The sequence below is a fragment of the Bombina bombina genome, chromosome 2, assembly GCF_027579735.1.
Source record: "Bombina bombina isolate aBomBom1 chromosome 2, aBomBom1.pri, whole genome shotgun sequence".
NCBI classification, from domain to species: domain Eukaryota; kingdom Metazoa; phylum Chordata; class Amphibia; order Anura; family Bombinatoridae; genus Bombina; species Bombina bombina.
The window spans coordinates 626504683-626515349 of record NC_069500.1 but is presented as its reverse complement, the minus strand read 5'-3'; positions in this window follow the sequence as shown (position 1 = coordinate 626515349).

The window sequence follows — 10667 nt, the reverse complement described above, 5'->3', positions numbered from 1 at the left end:
CTATTACAGTCTATGATGAGAATAAGTTAGCACAATCACAATATCCAAAGTCCTTAAATTTACCACATGTGGGGTTTCACTCGCATTCAAAAGTTTTACTATTAACTTGTAATACATGCAAAATCTTTACTTCTCGTGGTAACACTCGAGCGAATGTGCTAAATAGTGTGCCACTTTAAATTGCTGTTAAACACATCATTTAGTCTCTATATTAAGGCGTAGATTACAAGTAGAGCGTAAAAATGCAAACGGTAAAGTGTGCTGACATCACTATAGCACAATTCTAACCACTTTCGTTTTTGTGCTCATTGTTATTTTTTATCGCTTGAGTGGTAGTCTAGTGTGGGATAACATTTGCATGTTGCACAGATCGGATGCATTAATTCCCTCACATAATAGACTTTTATGGGGAACATCACGTCAGATAACAATTGCCCGCTAAGCTGATGGATCTCAAAAAATCTGTTCAAGTAGTAAAGTTCTTCATTTAGTTCTGTGCTATATTATTTCAAAGAAGCTTAAACACAAAACAGTTCAAAAATAATTATTGTACAATAGAGATATTGCGGTATATATTTCTACAGTTGTTCACCTTTAGGCACTTTCTTAATATAATTTAAAAAAATGATGGAGTTCTTAGCAATCAATAAACACTCTTTTAGTAATCTTGAAAGATGATGAAATAATTTTGTTTAAGGATTGATCTTCATTGTCTAAAAAAAAAGAAAATATTTCAATCTGGTAAATAATGAAATACAATTGCAGAAGCAATCTTCATCTGATTGCAATAATGCAAAAAGGTGACTATTTTATTATTAAAGTGCTGCCATATTATTATTAGTTTTCACAACTCATGTTTTAAAGCTGAGCTTTCTTTCTATGTAGTTATTCAGATGTGTTTATTGTTATCTACAAAACAGACCAATATTCTTGACTGAGAGCAAAGAAAACAATGGGCCAGAATACTAACATTAGCGTACAACTTTTATATTACAAGTCCATAGTAAAGAGCTTTAACCAGAGAAGAGTTAGGGGCCTATCTATCAAGCTCCGAATGGAGCTTGATGGCCCGTGTTTCTGACGAGTCTTCAGACTCGCCAGAAACAGCAGTTATGAAGCAGCGGTCTAAAGACCGCTGCTCCATAACCCTGTCCGCCCGCTCTGAGCAGGCGGACAGGAATCGCCGCAATTCAACCCGATCGAAAACGATTGGTTTGATTGACACCTCCCTGCTGGCGGCCGATTGGCTGCAAGTCAGCAGGGGGCGGCGTTGCACCAGCAGCTCTTGTAAGCTGCTGGGGCAATGCTGAATACGGAGAGCGTATAGCTCTCCGCATTCAGCGAGGTCTTGCGGACCTGATCCGCACTGTTGCATCAGGTCCGCAAGACCTTTCATAAATAGAGGCCTTTGTGCGGCCGACTTTGCTGAAGCGCAATTTATACATTCAATGTATATCACAACCGTGACAATTTGCGCTAGTTTTAAAAGTTAAAAGTTTTGCGGCTAGATTATGAGTCTTGCGTTATGAGTAAAAAAGTAGCATTAAGGCTCATAATGCTGCTTTTTTACTACCGCTGGTATTACGAGTCTTGCAGATTTAGGGGCACTGCACACTTTTTTGGCCTTACCGCAAATCAACTTACGCAAATTGCGTATAGTCTATTTTCTATGGGACTTCCATAGCGCCGGCATTACGAGCTTGTCCTGGGAGGCCAAAAAGTGAGCGGTACACCCTATTCCGTCAAGATTCGTAACGCATTCTAAAGTCAGTAGTTATGAGTTTTACACTGCAAAGCTGTAGCATAAAACTCATAACTAAAGTGCTTAAAAGTACACTAACACCCATAAACTACATATTAACCCCTAAACCGAGGCCCTCCCGCATTGCAAACACTAAAATAAAATTATTAACCCCTAATCTGCCGCTCTCGACATCGCCACCACTATAATAAACATATTAACCTCTAAACCACCATACTCCTGCCCCACAAGCATTAGTTAAATATTATTAACCCCTAATCTGCTGTCCCTAACATCGCCGCCACCTATCTACATTTATTAACCCCTAATCTGCCGCCCCAACGTTGCCGCCACTATACTATATTTATTAACCCCTAAACCTAAGTCTAACCCTAACACCCCCTAACTTAAATATAATTAAAATAAATCTAAATAAAAATTACTATTAATAACTAAATAATTCCTATTTAAAAATAAATAATTACCTATAAAATAAACCATAAGATAGCTACAATATAACTAATAGTTACATTGCATCTAGCTTAGGGTTTATTTTTATTTTACAGGCAAGTTTGTATTTATTTTAACTAGGTAGAATAGTTACTAAATAGTTATTAACTATTTACTAACTACCTAGCTAAAATAAATACAAATTTACCTGTAAAATAAAACCTAACCTAAGTTACACTAACACCTAACACTACACTACAATTAAATAAATTACCTAAATTAAATAAATTAAATAAATTAAATACAATTAGCTAAATTACAACAACAAAAAAAAAAAACATTAAATTATAGAAAATAAAAAAGAAATTGCAAGATATTTAAACTAATTACACCTAATCTAATAGCCATATTAAAATAAAAAAGCCCCCCCCAAAATAAAACCCCCCTAGCCTAAACTAAACTACCAATAGCCCTTAAAAGGGCCTTTTGTGGGGCATTGCCCAAAGAAATCAGCTCTGTTACCTGAAAAAAAAAATACAAACAATCCCCCCAACAGTAAAACCCACCACCCACACAACCAACCCCCCAAATAAAACCCTAACTAAAAAAAACCTAAGCTCCCCATTGCCCTGAAAAGGGCATTTGGATGGGCATTTCCCTCAAAAGGGCATTTAGCTCTATTGTGGCCCAAAGCCCTAACCTAAAAATAAAACACACCCAGTAAACCCTTGACGGAGCACCCACGAGTTATCCCGGTGCCGATCTCGTTTGTGGCTTTTACAACATGACTCCAGGTCTTGCTGATAATTTGCCGGACGGCATGACTCAGAGCATCTGGTTTTATATATTTGAATGCACGACTTTCATTTACATCTTGTAAGTGTTATTTTAATAAGTGCTTGACTTGTTTATTAAAACTTTTGCTCTTAGAAGGGATGCGCTGTGTTTATTTCTTTCAGCTCTAAGAATCTTGGATACTCTGACACGGAAGTTTCCTTAACCAGCAGCTGCTCCTGACATTGGTTATCTCCATACTCCAAGACCGACACGTCATTAAGGATTTTTCCAAAAGATCTCCACTACTACAAACACCGGAGCTTAATCTACCTTACTACTCTGAGGTGAAGAGAGACTACCTTACTCCAAAGAGATCACATATACGCGGCAGTAAAATCTCTGGTCTTACAGCTCCCCAGACATTGACTGATTCCTGGGGATAACTTACAGACAGGGTACTGTGATATCATACTGTGCTATTTTATTTCATCTTTGAACTATTATGTTGTATTTATTATCCATTACTTGAAAGAGACTTTAATATTTTGCTGATTAGGGAGCGCTGAATATCCTCTGTTTGTTTATAGCTACATGATTAAATACTATTCCAAGCCAAAGTTAAGTAAGTGTATCAAAATGTGTACATATAGTACATACATTATATCGATTAACTATTTTACAAAACCTATATTAGATACACTCACACATAAATATACATATCATGTAAGCAGTAATTCCAAACTCTTACTTACACACCCATAGAGGTATTCTATACCCACATGTATTTACCCCAGGGTACCGAAGGAGACACGGCAGGAGGGTGAGGAAAAAGAAAAATCATACCCAAGAAGATGAATTAATAGATTACAACCTCAGTACACGGGTATTAAGTAGTGATGAACTGACTGTTCTAAATAAGGGATTATGCTTTGTCCTTACCCCTAAAATTGACACATATAAAATATCTGTTGACCTTGGCAGATTTCAAAGACAGTTGAAACTAAGGGACTGGTTTATGAGGTTCTTAATCTAGCATATTTTGCTAATATTATTGATGAGGATGAATACACTTTTTTAACAGTGGACAACCCGATTTGCCCTATTCTACATCTACTACATAAAATAAACAAGTCTTTAACACATCCCCCTGGGCACCCTATAGTGTCCGCATGTGGCTCCTTATTACAGACTTTAGTGGAATATATTGATTATTACCTTCAGCCTGTGGTACAAACCACCCGGTCATATTTGAAAGATTCATTTGAACTGATTAATCTTCTAAAATTAAAAACCGACATCACTGAATCAGAATTACTAGTAACCATGTATTTGGTAAGCCTGTATACGGTGATCCCACATCAACATGGTATTAAAATGGTCCAGTGGTCCGCTATATTGATGGTTAATGGGATAGACCACAGATAGAACTCATGACACACTTACTAGAACTTTGTTTAGAAAATTATTTTTTTAATTTTGAAGAAATTTCTTCAAATACTTTCTTCAAACACTAGGCACAACTATGGGGCCAATGGCACCAGCCTACACCAATATTTACATGGCAATGTATGAAAAACAAAACATTTTCTTTTCCACACACTATTCTATTCAGTTCTTTTGCCGCTATATTGATGATGTGTTCTTAATTTGGAGAGGTACGAGAGAATCACTATTGTCCTGATTTGAAAGATTGAATTCTTTGGACCCTACTATTAGATTTAAGATTGAATCTGATATGAAGGTGATATATTTTTTAGACCTTGAGATATATAAGGTACTGATTGCAGATGGGTGTCAACTACAGACCATCCTTTATCATAAACAGAATAATAAGAATTCCATTCTAAACTACACTCGTTACCATGCACGTTTTCAGAAAGATGAGGTCAGTCCTTCGCAGCTCCTGCGGGTGGATACCCACAAAACAGAGTAATTGGACAGGATTTCCTTAAAATTATTGTCAAGGGGATACCCATATAGGATCATCACACAACAATGTACCCAAGCAAAAAACATGACTCAGGCACACACCACCACTCGGAAATTAAAAAAGGATCTTAAAGACCATTTGAATTTCATCACTTCCTTTACACCAGCATCTAAATATGTGTTATCATTTTGGACGATGCTCATTGACTGTTTACTGGCCCTTAAGCAGGGGGGGGGGTAGAACACAAGCTTTATTAAAACTGGAAGCAAGATGGATTTTCCTCCTAGATTCTGTGTCCCCAAAGGGCTTGAACAGTATGGTTAATTTTGCCTGCTGCTAACGCTAGTTTTTTTCTTTGGACACTTTGTGACTTCACAAAGGATGATGCTCACTTTCCGCTGCCTATGGTGCACTACCTGTGGGGGTCTTAAAACTGGAAGTGAATTCAGTCATCCGTACAGGAACAAGAGATTTACCATCAAGCATAGAGTTACATGCACAACCAACTACATAGTGTACCTTCTACACTGTGTATGCGGTTTATTTTATGTTGGAAAAACAATAGACGACCTACGTACCAGAATGGCAAACCACAGATCGGCCATAAGGATGACCATTGACAGAGGAACTTCTGACCAGCCGATAGCTAGGCATTTTGCCTTGGCAAAACACAATGTCTCCGACTTGAAGTATATTATTATTGATCATGTCCCCCCACTTTCAAGAGGGGGTGACAGAGCCAAAATATTACTTCAGCGTGAGTCCAGGTGGATCTATGACCTGGGGACCATGACCCCCCCAAGGTTTGAACGTCCACCTGGACTGGCACTGTTATTTGTGACATGCATCTGTATAGCAATGGGGTCCCTGTATATAATATAGATTATTGAGATCCCTTTTTATATTTAGTTTTCCCCTTTTAGCTGATATGTAGCTATACACCCCCCTATATATTCTATTTCTTCGTATAATCATCTGGACATAACATGGCAGTGTTTACTGGGTTCTGTCGTAATTATATGCCAGTCCAAAATTGGCAATTGTCAGAATAGGTAGAAATGGTAACATACTAGGAACTTTGTTTACTTTTATTACAATACATTTTTTCGGCACCATAGTCAGGAAATAATGTATCCCCCAGGTTGCTGAATCAGTGCTATAGTTGACCCTATATATTGCGTAACCGCTACCAGTATGTACATATATGTTTCCATACAATAGAAGTGGACTGTGCATAACATGTGAAATATCCTATATATGCCTCCTAATGCCTCCTGCAAGTTAGCTGTTGTTGTTTTTAACTATGTTTTATTTTTGAGCACAAAACTGCCGAACGGCGTCCGGTTGCCATAGCAACCTATGACGTAGGTGTACACCACACGGTTGCTGGACTTCCGGAACGTCGCCCACAGCTACACAAGTAGAAGTTGGGTTCCAGTATAAGGGGTATGTTGGTTATTGTATTGTAAATATTGTCTGAGGATGGGGGCAACCCCGAAACGTCATTACTTTATTAAAAGGATATTATTCAAGACCCGGTGAGTGCTTTCTGATTTCTGGATGTATAAATATAAATTTATATATATATATATATATATATATATATATATATATATATATATATATATATATATATATATATATATATCTATATATAGTTGCTTGGGTGTTTCTTGATCTGCGCTGTGTATGTTGAAAATGGTTATTTTGCTCTAATTAGTTCCTCCTGATATATTTCAATGGCAGCTAGTTTCTGAATATTCCACTATCATCAAATGGAATGTGAAGAAAAAAGGTATGGAGTTGAGTTTCAGAGTTCAGCGCACATAGAATGGAGAAAAACAAAAACAAAAACAAATTATGGTGCAGTATGTCAGTACTAGGCAATCAAAAACTAAACGTGAGATTTAAATGTGCTCACCTTGTTTAACCTCAAACATGTGAGGTATGTTGGAAGCATGGAGGGGATGTAATCCCTATCTGTGGTAAAGATGTTTCCAGCTGGTATGCAGAAACTTTTAGCAGGTGGAAATCTTGATATCCCTGGAGTAGAAATATGTTGGTATTTCAGACAAACTTCTCCTCTCTGGAGTTAGGTAGAGACACTTTAATCCTTTTTGCTGGATTTCTTTCCTTGTTGCTGTTTATTTCTTTTCCCCTTCTTTATACTTGAAAGGCTTCTCCTCTCTGAAGTATGGTATAAACTTTATGTATGCAAACCAATTAGTGCTCAGTTTACATACTATGAGATCAATTGTGGATATTAATTGCAGCACTCATGAGATGTGTATAAATGATGCTTGCAAGGACACAAAGTGAAATTTAAAATAAAAACACTTTTATTTTCCAATGTCCAATAAAAAATGATAAACAGAAATCCTCTTTGATAATAGTCCAGATCAGGGACAGAAATAGGTGAGCAGATGAAATATAGTATATTTCTTTAAATCCGGTAGTGAGTTTTTTTATCAGAGCTGGTGCAAAAACAGCTTGCTGATAAAAATTAGTGATATTGTGGTATAGGATGCTGTAAGTACAGCTGGAGGTAAATTCCTTGTGGTGGTTTTGAGCTCTGAAAAGCTCCCAGAGTTCAGGTGGATAAGTTGGTGTTTATGATGGAAAACCGTAATAGTTACATGAACTGCTGTAAATACAGCTAGATGATGATTCCTTGTGGTTTTTTGAGCTCTAGATAGCTCACAATATCCGGATGGATGTGGATTCTTAAGGCTGTCAGTGACAGGGTCCGTTGCTGAAGTGTTTGAAGCTTGGTCTCCCTGGACAGGAAGTGATGTCAGAAGTGGGCGTTTGAGGTTAAACAAGGTGAGCACATTTAAATCTCACGTTTAGTTTTTGATTGCCTAGTACTGACATACTGCACCATAATTAAGTTGATTATATATATATATAAAGTTGATTTTGAACATCAATACCAGGCTGTGCTTCACTCTTTGTGCAAAGCTGTGAGCAAGCTACACCCTGTGCTATTGATTGCATTCCACTTTCTAATTGAGCCCAAAAATTTAAATTAATAAATGTAAAATAATATTGTTATACACATTTTATTGTTTGCTTTTTAGTAAAATTACTCTATCATACAGAAAAATAATGAAATGTACCTTAACCTGCAACATTGTTCCAATGATTGGCTAGCAACTTCATTCATAGAGCCCAACATCTGCAAAGAAAGAGAATGAAAGAAAAGAGGAAAAGAAAAACAGGCTACAGCCAGACAGTAAAACCTCATGGGGTCTTTGGAGATAAAGTTAGCAAGCTTGGGGACTACAAGAGACAATAACTTAGATTCAATAAAATATGTTTGTGAAACTTGTATCTTGTGGAAAAAAAAAATCCCTGCAAAATCACAACTCAAAAAATCAGATGTTTTTATCCACAACTTGTGACATCTGCATGCTCTGCTATAATCAATGGAGCAGAACATAAAATATATTTCATAACTAGTGATGTCGCAAACCTAAAAATTTCGGTTCGCGAACGGCGGACTCGAACTTCCGCAACTGTTCGCGAACTGGCGAACCGGGCGAACCGCCATTGACTTCAATAGGCAGGCGAACTTTAAAACCAACAGGGACTCTTTCTGGCCACAATAGTGATGGAAAGGTTGTTTCAAGGGGACTAACACCTGGACTGTGGCATGCCGGAGGGGATCCATGGCAAAACTCCCATGGAAAATTACATAGTTGATGCAGAGTCTGGTTTTAAGCCATAAAGGGCATACATCACCTAACATTCCTAAATTGTTTGGAATAACATGCTTTAAAACATCAGCTTCACAGTGACAGACCAAACTCCCCGTGTAACGCACCGCAAACAACCGCAAACAGTCAATTTGCACAACCACGAGATAGATTTGATAGGTAGATGCATAGATTACATAGATCAATAGATGCATTATACATTTGATAGATACAAATTACATAGATCAATAGATGCAATATACATTTGATAGATACGAATTACATAGATCAATAGATGCAATATACATCTGATAGATACGAATTACATAGATCAATAGATGCAATATACATATGATAGATACGAATTACATAGATCAATAGATGCAATATACATTTGATAGATACGAATTACATAGATCAATAGATGCAATATACATTTAATAGATACAAATTACATAGATCAATAGATGCAATATACATTTGATAGATACGAATTACATAGATCAATAGATGCAATATACATTTGATAGATACGAATTACATAGATCAATAGATGCAATATACATTTGATAGATATGAATTACATAGATCAATAGATGCAATATACATTTGATAGATACGATTGATAGTTAGATTTGACAGATAAATAGATAGATATAATAGATATATAATTTCCCAGACAGAGAATTACAAGACGTGCGGTCTGGGACCCATGGTAAGGTTACTTCCTTTTGCACAACCGAGTACAGGTTGGGGTCCGGGATTGCCTTTTGTGCAAAGAAATTGTGGCCGGGTACCTTCCACTGCGGTGTCCCCTATCAGGGGACGTGTATATGGCATGGATTTTAGGAACCGGGAGATGGAAAAAGATGCTTGGACACCCAGTACAGGTCGTTCTCCTTCAGTCTTTTTATACGAGGGTCCCCGACCCTCAACAGGCACGACAGCATGAAAGACCCCATATGCCATAACTTCCTTTTGCACAATCGAGTACAGGTATGGCATCGTTTTTAGGAACCCGGAGATCATTTTTAGGAACCGGGAGATGGAAAAAGAAACTTGGTCGGTCCTCCTACTTCAAATTTGGGGCACTGCGCGTGCAATCTACTGTGCCACCAGATATGAGTGGTGTGTTAAGTAGTACTATTCTTAGCAGTTTAATCCCTGTTATGTGCCTTTTTTTTTGGTTTAGGTTTTGAAGCCACAGTGCAGCACCAGAGGCCAGAAAAATTAGGCATGTACACATGCCTGAAAAATTAGCTATTGTTGCAGCCGCTGCTGTAGCAGCGGCCAGAAAAATTAATGTTTATTTGACAGTTAGAAAGTGCCCTAAAACATTGCGGCTTGAACCATAGTTATTGGCGGATAAGTCACGCAAGTCATCCGGCATTCGAAGATAAAATACAGCAGCGTGTGGACCATTTTTAGCCCAAGGCAGCTCATCTCATCAGGCCTTTTTTACTCAAATGTATCGCCCAATATCAGTCCCTTCGGGATCCATCCCTCATTCATTTTAATAAAGGTGAGATAATCAAGACTTTTTTGACCTAGGCGACTTCTCTTCTCAGTGACAATACCTCCTGCTGCACTGAAGGTCCTTTCTGACAGGACACTTGAAGTGGGGCAGGCCAGAAGTTCGATTGCAAATTGGGATAGCTCAGGCCACAGGTCAAGCCTGCACACCCAGTAGTCAAGGGGTTCATCGCTCCTCAGAGTGTCGAGATCCGCAGTTAATGCGAGGTAGTCTGCTACCTGTCGGTTGAGTCGTTCTCTGAGGCTGGATCCCGAAGGGCTGTGGCGATGCATAGGAGTTAAAAAGGTCTGCATGTCCTCCATCAACAACACGTCTGGAAAGCGTCCTGTCCTTGCTGGCGTGGTCGTGGGAGGAGGAGTATTACTTTCATCTCTTCCCCTGTTAGATTCCCGTTGTGCTGTGACATCACCCTTATACGCTGTGTAAAGCATACTTTTTAATTTATTTTTTAACTGCTCCATCCTTTCTGACTTATGGGAATCTGGTAACATTTCAGTCACTTTATTCTTATACGGGGGGTCTAGTAGCGTGGACACC